Source organism: Meriones unguiculatus, chromosome X, assembly GCF_030254825.1.
Source record: "Meriones unguiculatus strain TT.TT164.6M chromosome X, Bangor_MerUng_6.1, whole genome shotgun sequence".
Taxonomy (NCBI): domain Eukaryota; kingdom Metazoa; phylum Chordata; class Mammalia; order Rodentia; family Muridae; genus Meriones; species Meriones unguiculatus.
This window is the reverse complement of record NC_083369.1, coordinates 34328474-34339411: the sequence shown is the minus strand read 5'-3', so window position 1 is coordinate 34339411 and position 10938 is coordinate 34328474. Positions and strand designations below refer to the sequence as shown.

The window sequence follows — 10938 nt, the reverse complement described above, 5'->3', positions numbered from 1 at the left end:
TGGAAACAACTTAGATATACCTCAACTGAAAAATGGATGAAGAAACTGTGGTACATTTACACAATGGAATACTACTCAGCTATTAAAAACAAGAAAATCATGAAATTTGCAGGCAAATAGATGAAAAGATCATCCTGAGTGAAGTAACCCAGACCCAGAGAGATACACATGGTATGTACTCACTTCACTTATAAGCAGATTTTGGTCATAGAGTACAGGGTAAATATACTACAATTCACAGATCCAAAGAAATAAGTAACAAGGAAGACCCAAGTGAGGATGTTTAAATTTCACTCAGAAGGGGGAGTAGAATAGACAGTGAAAGCTGTTGAAGAGAGGGAATAAGGTACAACAAGAGAGAAATGGGGGTGGTAGTCAGACCTGGCAAATGGAGGTAGAGCAGAGGGCTTGCAGAGAGAAGAGAAACAGTTGGCTGAGGCATCTCTGTGACAAGCTGGAGATCTAAGACAGGGTAGGCTTCTGGGAAGATATGGAGGTGACCCTAGGTGATATTCTTAGGAGTAGGGGTCATGGAGACTGAAGAGGAAACCCTCTAACTAGACAGGACTCTTAGTGGAGTGAGAGGAACACCAACCCACCAACATAAATATTTCCATTCAAAATTACCCTACCTACAAGGTGTGCAGGGATAACAATAAAGAAAGATCAGAAAAGGGAACGTCTATCCAATGCCTTGTCCAACATGAGACCCACCCCATGGGAGAGAGCCAACCCCTGACACTACTAATGGTACTCTGCTATGCTTGAAGACAGTAGAGCCAAACATATCTGTCTTCCAAGAGGCCCCACCCAGCAGTGGATAGAAACAGATGCTGAGACTCATGGACAAACATTGGGCAAAGAGTAGGGAGTCTTGTGGAAAGGTTGGGGGAAGCATAGAAGGACCTGGAGGTGAAAGGCACTCTACATGAAGATCAACAGAGTAACCAAAGTCCAAAAGGGCTTGTGGAAACTGAAGTACCAACCAAGGACCATGCGTGAACTGGGCATTGGCCCCTACACATACGTAGCCTATGAGCAGCTTGTTTTTAATACAGGTACCCTACCTAGTAAGGGAAGTGGGAGAAGATTCTGACATGGACTCTGTGGCATGCATTTTGATTGTTTCCCCCTGGTGGGGCGGCCTTGACAGACCACAGAAGAAGAGGACATGCTCAGTCCTTATGCAACTTGATGAGTTGGTGTTAAATCGTTTAAGTTAACCTGGATATAGTTAGCCTGAGAATAACTCCATTTTGAAATAAAGAGCCATCTTGACTGGGAGCTGAATTCAGGTACCAGGAAATATCACAAAATGTACACATGGCAGAGAACAAAGTTAACTCTCCTAGCAACAGCATCCAGGAAATATCACAGAATAAATATTTCATAGAAAATAGAGACAATTTCCCTGGCAATAATCAATGAGATTCAGTTGAGAATCAGGTGGGAAAAAAATCTCCCTAATGTTTCAGATATAGTTTTAAAAAATAGCCATTGTGATGGTATGTCTTAGGCAATTGTGCCTCAGAGAAGGTCACCTCTCCGCTCTAACTTTTGCCTAATCCTGTAACATCAATGCATGTGCCCCTCTGCTTGCTATCATGGAAACCCCCTGATCACAGACTTTCCCTTTAAAAACTCTGCTCAGGGTTCAGGGTTCCACTTCTCTACTGCTGTGTTAGTGAGACTTGGGTCCCGAGTTTGATCGCTCTCATAATAAAGCTCTCTTGCTATTGCATCAAGTTCTCTCCTGGTGGTCTCTGACGGTCCTGTGAACCTGACATTACATTGTGAATTGGTACTGGGGGGGGAGCTACGATATTCTGAGAAGTCTGGGAGGGGAGGGGTGAAAAAGGGAGGAAAGGTGGGGCTAGGGAGAGAAGAGGGAGGGGACTGTGATCAGGATATAAAGTGAATAAACTAATTAATTTTAAAAGCCTGTCTAAATAAAGAAATAACTTGATTGCTAGTCAGTGAGAACTACACCTCGCTCACTCCTCTCTCCCTGACTCCTTATTCCTTCTTCAGCCACCCTGTCAAACCACTCCTGATGGCTCCTGGAAGCAAATTATCACTCAATTCTTCTACAAGAAAGAGTACCCCCTACAGATCTTAATAGACTACCAGATTTAAGCTATTAACAATTTTATAGAACATGGAACCTTTTTCAATAAATACATCCATATTGGATATTCTAAAGTGCACCAAATGTACAGATAACTAAAAGGCTTGGTTATTAATGGGGTTGTCACTCTAACTCACTCTAACATAACTGGTGGTGTAAAATCCCTACAACATTCTGAGGCAAGTACCCATCTGAAACCCGATGGTTTACACGAGATTTCTGAGTTACTTTGGATGCAGCTTCAGACTTCTTTAATTCCTAGTTCCCTTTGAAGAGGTCACAGATGGGTCCTTGTTAAATTTTTATAAAAACATGAAAATTACTGGAACATAATATGCTAAATATAAATGTTGCTATTATAAAAGAGAGGTTTGGGAGCAGAGAAGATTTGAGGGATGCTCATGATGATTCAGAGAGGATCAAGGACTCTAAAGAGAAAGGGTATAGTGGTCATTCAAGTTCTATGCTGGTAACGAGCAGGCTAAATTGTGCCTGTTGTCTGAAAGTATGAATAATTCCAAACTTAAATATGTAGACTAATTTGTTTTGAGGAAGAAATTTTAAAGAAATCAGACTGTAGCTTAGCAAATCCTCAGAACTCTGAACCAAGTAAGTCTACAGTGAAAAGATTAGCAATTGAGTCTGGAAAACCAGTCACTTGAAAACTGAAAGCTCAACTGAAGACCCTACTGAAGAAATCCCTTGCTTCTGGGATTCACCTTCCTAGTGCAGTAGATCCCTGTGGTCTTCAGAAGCTGCCATCAATAAATGATTCAACGAACTCATTACCTCACTGACATTTACTCCATATTTCATTGAAGATTGCGGGGCACTTTTCTTTATCATGTTCCTCCTCTGATAAGGCCAAAGCCACTGACGAGCATCATCATTCTCTTTGTTTTCCACAAATTTTAAAATGTTTCATATACAAAGTCACCAAATCCCTTGTCTCTCATAATTAGTGAATCGGGATAATCAAATGCATATTTGCCTCTTTAAGTTTGTAAAATAGTTCACATCATGGGCTTCTAGTTCTCTCTGAGCTTCCATGAAAGGCTTCAGTAACTGGAGAAATATTCAGTAACTATAGTTGTAGCAAATTGGAAAGCCTTTCACAGATACTCAAAAAAATTGACCTCCCCACCCCCTAAGGGAGGAGCAGTCCTGTTAGGCCACAGAGGAGGACTTTGCAGCCAGTCCTGAAGATACCTGATAAAATAGGATCAGATGAATGGGGAGGAGGTCACCCCCTATCAGTGGACTTGGAAAGGGGAAGGGTGGAGAGGAGGGAAGGAGGGAAGGACTGGGAGGGAGTGAGGGAGCGGGATACAGCTGGGATACAGAGTTAATAAAATGTAACTGTAAGAAAAAATAAAAATTAAAAAAAAAACATACTTACATTCAGTTACTCTATAAAAACTTCTATAAACGCAATGTTTATTTGTCAGAGTCCTTTAGAGGATCAGGATTCAAATCTCTATCATGTGTCTATGTATGTATGTATAATCTATCTCTATCTATGTATATCTGTTTATCATGTATCTCTCATCCAAAGCACTGTATCTATCTATCTATCTATCTATCTATCTATCTATCTATCTATCTATCTATCTATCTATCTATCTATGCAATTTATTAGACAAGCTTACAAGATGTGGTCCAACATGGTACCATAATTGGTACCATATGGCTGTCTACCGAAAGAAGGTCTATGAATGCAGTAGTTGTTTGGGCAACAATGCTGCACATTTCAGTTGGGCTGCAGTATATTCTGATTCAAAAAAGTAAGAACCAATGGCAGTGGAGGAATGGACTTGCTAGTGATATTGAAAGCTAGCAGACAAAGATAACAAGCCTCCTTCCATGTCCTTTATATAAGCTGTCAACACAAGGAGTGGTCCAGATTAAATGTGGGTCTTCTCAGCTCAAATGATCTCATATATATATATGCATATATATCTTTTATATAGTATGTATGTGTGTTTGGGTTATTTATTTTTACAATTTATTCACTTTATATCCTGACTGTAGCCACATCCCTCATCTCCTCCAGGTCCCAACATCACTCCCTCTTCCTCAGCCTATCCCTTCCCCTAGTTCACTGAAAGGGGAGTTCTACAACCCTACTATCTGACCCTAGCTTATCAAGTATCAACAGGACTTCCTGGATCCTCTTCCTCTGTGGGCTGGCTATCAAATGAGCTCTATTACAGTCATATCTCCTTATCTCATATATCTGAATGAGAAATGAGACTTTGCACTTCAAATGATTTAATAAAGGAAAAAAAAAATCTCTCACAGGTTTTCCCAGTCATTTGAGTTTTAGTTAATATCAGATGTGGTCAAGTGGACAACCAAGAATTGTCTTCACATGGTCCTAATAAGTTACAGTGGCTATTTGATACGGGATTTAATAACAAACTAATTTTAAAGACTTCACTCTGGTATTTCATGTGTGCCCATTGGAACATAGTCATTGCTGAGGATCCATTACCTAGCCCTAGTAGTCATGGAAACATAAGAATCTTTATAGTAACTTGTTTCTCTTCAGGTTGGCAGTCGATAACATTTGGACTTCCTAAAAGAGAAATAAAAAGGTAAAAAAAATGTATATTCTGTATGGTTTTCATTAACCCCCTTCACTATCCTAGAACAGAGGATGCTAAAGAAGACTGCTGACATATAGATTAGGGTATTTTTGGACATCCCTTCCATTTGAGGAAATCCTGCTGAACATCATAAGTGACAGGAAGCCTTGTATGTACGAATAGTAAGTCTCCTGGGCCTGAATTGACCACATACCTGTGTAACTCACTGGTGTCATAAAAGGGAATTAGCGACTGTGTGATATTTCCCTATGTATAAAATGGGGCTAATACGTGTGTGGGTAACATCAAATGGTTATTAGTCTCTGAGATTTTTTTTAAAGTTGGTTCAAATGAAGCAAAGCCTGTGTTATGAATCCAAAGGTCTGTGATAGCCCAACAGTCAACAAGGCTTCGTGTTGAGCAGGAACATGTGACTAACAGAACTTCTTTCATTCAGAGCAGTTAGCTCCTCTTGTGATGATGATCTGATACACATTTCCAGTGACTTAGAAGATGAGTGGTCATATCAGCATCTTCCAAATGGATCACGGCAATGATAACACTAAAATGTAAAAAGAAAATATGCTTTCAACAGTTCTTTACAACACTTTTATATCTACTCTTTGGGGTTTAGACAAGGCAAGCACAACATCCTGCCAAGAGAGCTCATTTCTCTAACATAAAATTACTCTCCATCCTTATTTCATTTATGATTTAAAGCATACTGCTCCTGCAGGCCTTGCCTCAGACCTGCCTTGGCAAGACAGACATCATGGTGGTACTGAAGCCACCATCAATTGCAAACCCATCTTGTTGATGTAATTTTCCAAGTAGTACATCAACTGCCTTCACCCTTTTAGGAAGCACAAGCCACAGAAGATTCTGGAACATTGGGTAGCTGGTATGTAATGCTTGCTGGCAATCCCTTTTGTAGGCTCCTCAAATTTCTGCATGTGCAAAGTAAGTTATACACAAGCTGGAATCAATGAAGAAGGTTGCTTCTTTCCTTTCTGCTAAATGACTTAGGACATCTCAACTTGATTCTCCCAATTTCTTTTTTTTTCCTTTCTGTTTTTAATTATTTTTTTTTTATTTTTTACAATTTATTCACTTTGTATCCCAGCTGTGGCCCCATTCCCTGTACCCTCCCAATCCAATCCTCCCTTCCTATTCTCTACCCATGCCCCTCCCCAGTCTGCTTCCATATGACCTAGCCTATCTGGTATCATCAGGACTGGCTGCATTGTCTTGCTCTGTGGCCTGGAACAGCTGCACTCCCCATAGGGGGAGGTGATCAGAGGGCCAGCCACTGAGTTCATGTCAGAGACAGTCCCTGCTCCCCTTACTATGGCACCCACTTGGACACTGAGATTCCATGGGCTATATCTATGCAGGGGTTCTAGGTTATCTCTATGCATGGACCTTGGTTGGAGTATTGGTCTTTGAAAAAACCACTGGGCCCAGATTTTTTAGTTCTGTTGGTCTCCCTGTAGAACTCCTGTCCCCTTCAGTTATTTCTATCTCTCCCTTCTGAGAAAGAGGAACCCTCCTCCATTGCTGGTGGGAATGTAAACTTGTACAACCACGTTGGACATAAATCTGGCGCTTTCTCAGAAAATTAGGAATAGTGCTACATCAAGATCCACCTATACCACTCTTAGGCATATATCCAAAATATGAACAAGTATACATCAAGCACATTTGCTCAACCATGTTTGTAGCAGCTTTATTTGTAATAGCCAGAAGCTGGAAACAACCCAGATGTCCCCCAACTGAGCTATTCATACAGAATTTGTGGTACATTTACAAAACAGACTAGTACTCAGCAATTAAAAACAAGGAAATCATGAATTTTGCAGGAAATGGTAGGAACTAAAAAGATTATACTGAATGATGTAACCCAGAAGCAGAAAGACACACGTGGTGTACACTTACTTATAAGTAGATATTTGTCATGTAATATAGGATAAGCATACTAAAATCTATACTCCTAAAGAAGATAAACAAGAAGTAGGAACCTAGGGAAGTTGCTCAATCCTCACTCAGAATGCAAATGGGATAGACAGTGGAAGAGGGAGAAAACAGAGAACAGGACAGGAGCCTACCACAGAGGGCCTCTGAAAGACTCTACCCAGCAGTGTATCAAAGCAGATGCTGAGACTCAGAACCCAGAGCCAAACTTTCGGCAAATTTTGTCAATTTCTTTATTGTTACACTCAAATTTATGATTTGACAGAAGAATCAAATGAATTGTTTCATATTATTAATTAATGTGAAGTGTAAGAATTATGTCAAAGATTACATTGGTTCAGCCAAAGTACCTCCACATACTTTATATGTTGCACCCAAATGAAGTCATAGCAAGGTGCACTATTGAATAAAGAGCAGATATAAAATGCAAATATCCACTATTCCTCATCTTTTACAAACATGTTCTGTGGTCCTGGGTTGTGAACTCAGCACCTCACACATAGTAGCATCACTCTTACACCAGATTATATCTCTATCCATTTATAAATAGAAGTTAATTTTGTGTTCATGCTGCTTTTAATTGTCAAACATTACACATAACTTTCTATAGAAATGAACACTATTTAATAAATATGAAAGTAATTATGATGGTGTCATCTCCATTACACTTGGTCAACTTCCTATTCATTTTTTGTGAATGCTTATACTAATATATTTTCAGATATGTAAATAAGTCACATATGTTTTTGTTTTACATAAATGGACATACTATGTACATTGATTCTTTTTGCTTCTTTTTCTAAAGGGTTATATGGATATACAATAATCTACTACAATACTTTGAGCATTCCTCTTTTTGGAATACTCACTGAAGTTATTTATAATTGTTCTGTTTTGCAAAGAATGATGCAATAAGCATTATGTTCAATGACACTACAACTCCATATTCCATTAGCTCCAAGTGTTGAAATTACTAGTCAACAAATAGAAACATTTGAAGGATATTGTGAAATTATTGTCCAAAACATCTTACAAGCAGGACTCCTGTCACAGTCATAAATCTCAGGCTTCTTATACATATTTAACTAGTGTGCAGAATCTTACACTTTAGACATCTTAAGTAAAATGTCAAGACCGCAAGGACAAGTGTGAGTACTTAGTACTCTGTAAACCATAACACATTCTGTTTCTAACCCCTCTGTTATGTTCCTGGCTGCATTTTATACTTGTTCTATCTCATCTTCAGATTTGAAGAGTGGATCTTCAGACTGACTGGCTTCCTTTGTAGCCTCCTATCTTTGGGGTTTGGAATAATCCTTACAGGTAGCAGATACTGGCGCCTCTGTGAGTTTGACGATAAGGTTTTTCAGCTTGTGTGCATTGGACTCTGGGAAGCTTATTATCACTTAGAGTTTAACATCTTTGGTTCGGTGACCAGAATTCTGGTGTGCAGCTCTGTCAGCTCTAACTGGACCATTTCACCTGAAATTCGACGTGCACATACTCTGATGTGACTGGCAATGTTGATTAAATGTATTGTTTTGATTTTTAGCCCAGCAACCATTAGAGTCAGCATTGTCAAAGCCCCTGTCCCTGAGATTCGGATACTGTGTTACAAGTAGTCTGTCTTAATTCTGGTTGTCTGCAGCCTTTGTACCATTACTGCTGTAATCTAGAACTACGTATTAAATCTCTATGGTAAAACCACCCTGACTTTCCACCCACCCTTCCAGTTAAGAAATTACTTCTGATAAATAAACACAGTACTCATGTGTTCTCAATAGGTATCCTGTCACTCCTTGGTGGTATTATGTTCCTCTTTGAGATCAGGTCATTGCAAGTACAGAGGAAACTGAATGGCCAGCATGCTTTCAAAAAGGCTGATCAAAATGTCTGAAATGAGAGTGTTTGTATTTAGAAATTGTGCCAGTAGACTCCATGGCCGAATGTCCTACACCCACATGACACTCTTGTAGTCACCTATTCATTTCAAAGAAAGTATCTTTTATTTTGAGGTTGTGTTTGAGTTTCGAATCTTCTCTACCTGTTGATTATGTTTCTTCCATGAAGATACAAATATCTTAAACTCTGCATGCCAAGATGATGTTCTCAGATCATGCCAACTTCTTATAACAAGTAAACATACTGGTGAAATGAAAATGACATAAATCAAAGGACTAAACCTAAGGTGTGAGGTTTGTTGTTAAATGAAAAATGACACACAGTTATGTAAGCATGTATCAGGTTGAAGACATTTAAGCCCTAATGTTTAGAGCAAAATTTCCAACCTTGTCACTACTGAAAGTTTTGCTTTCTTGGGGACAGTCTATGTACTTAGATTGAACAATATTATAATATTACCTGGTGGGAATTCCTGAAATGCTTATATATTTTCCTTGTGCTTTGGTGTACAAAAGTGATGTCTGTGGGAACAACTGGGTAGGATATAGGTATTATTGTGGTATGTGGAAAATCTCTTATGGTTAGAGGAGTATACTGTGCATGGCAAAGCCCTAAGTATTGTCCTGGATCCACTCAGTCCCAAAGAGAAAGGTGTTCCCATTGAAGCAATGAAATACCCTCTCCAAATTGGAGAAATGGTAGAGGGAGCTTATGACTGTGTTTCCAAGGAGAGCTTCTGAATCTTTATTTTTTCTCAGGATGTAGTTGGAAAACAGTGTTTCCTCAATGGGCAGCCCAACTCCTGGGGTAGTGACTACATACAGTGTTGCCTTAAAAAGCCATATTTTCCCTTTGGTCCTCTTCCCTTAGTTGCAGCATTCACAATAATATGTGGGATGAGAGCTTAGTATAATAAAAATATAAAGCATTAGCTAAGCATCCTAAGAAGAAAGGTCAGTTAGATATCCATGTAAACTGACTGAGGAAGCCATGTAGGCCAGTAGAGCACTGGTGAAAGTTGTTGCTGCATGCGAGTGTTTGAAAGGGAGTTTAAGGCCAAATCCCCAGCTTATGGTGCATGTGAAGATAGGCCTACTACTCTCCCTTCCAAACACATCAAGAAAGGGATGAATCATGAAGAAAAAAATCTGTTAAACCTATTGGGAACAGGAAAAGATTAATTAGTCTAGTGATTCCAAATCCATGTTGTAAGTAAATATGTGGCTTTAGTTTTAAAAAGATTATTGATTGAATAAAGGGAGCAGAAACTTTGCCTATTTAAAGATTCATTTTGAAGGTGAGAGCCTGCCCATATTTTCTCATATATTTGGTGCTGTTCACCAGACCACCATGGTGGTCTTATCAAACCTTATCATTGAGATTTCAATGACAACAGAAACAAGAGAAATCCTATAAACTCACTGAAATTGAACAACTCTCTACTCAATGACCATTGAGTCAGGGAAGAAATAAAGAAAGAAATTAAAACTTTCTATAATTCAATGAAAATAAAAGCACAGCATACACAAACTTATGGGACACAATGAAAGCAGTGCTAAGGAGAAAGTTCATAGCACTAAGTGCCTTCATAATGAAGTTTGAGGGTTCTCAAACTAGCAATTTAAAAGCATACATAAGTGAGGATTGATCATCTTACTCTGGGTCCTCTTTCTTGTTTATCTTCTTTAGGTGTATAGATTTCAGTATGTTTATCATATCTTATAGGTCTAAATAAGTGAGTATATACCATGTGTGTCTTTCTCCTTCTGGGATACCTCACTCAGAATGATCTTTTCTAGATCCCACCATTTGCCTGCAAATTTCATGACTTCCTTGTTTTTAATTGTTGAGTGGTATTCCATTGTGTAAAAATATCACAATTGCTGTATCCATTCCTCTGTTGATGGACATCTGGGTTGTTTCCAGGTTCTGACTATTATGAATAAAGCTGCTACAAACATGGTTGAGCAAATGTCCTTGTTGTGTACTTGAGCATATTTTGAATATATACCTAGGAGTGGTATAGCTGGATCTTGAAGAAGCATTATTCCTAATTGTCTAAGAAAGCGCCAGACTGATATCCAAAGTGGTTGTACAAGTTTACCACCAGCAATGGAGGAGGGTTCCCCTTTCTCCACATCCTCTCCAAGATGTGTTGTCACTTGAGTTTTTTGATCTTAGCCAATCTGATGGGTGTAAGGTGAAATCTCAGGGTCGTTTTGATTTGCATTTCCCTGATGGCTAAGAACATTGAGAATCTATTTAAGTGTTTCTCTGCCATTCAATATTCCTCTATTGAGAATTCTCTGTTTAGCTCTGTTCCCCATTTTTTAAATTGGATTTGTTGCT

The 10938-nt window shown here is 39.0% G+C and overlaps 1 pseudogene; it reads left to right on the top strand.

Annotated features, from left to right (window-relative positions):
• Positions 1–994: 994 nt before the first annotated feature.
• On the top strand, positions 995–8701 carry LOC110542339 (uncharacterized; annotated as a pseudogene).
• Positions 8702–10938: the final 2237 nt, after the last annotated feature.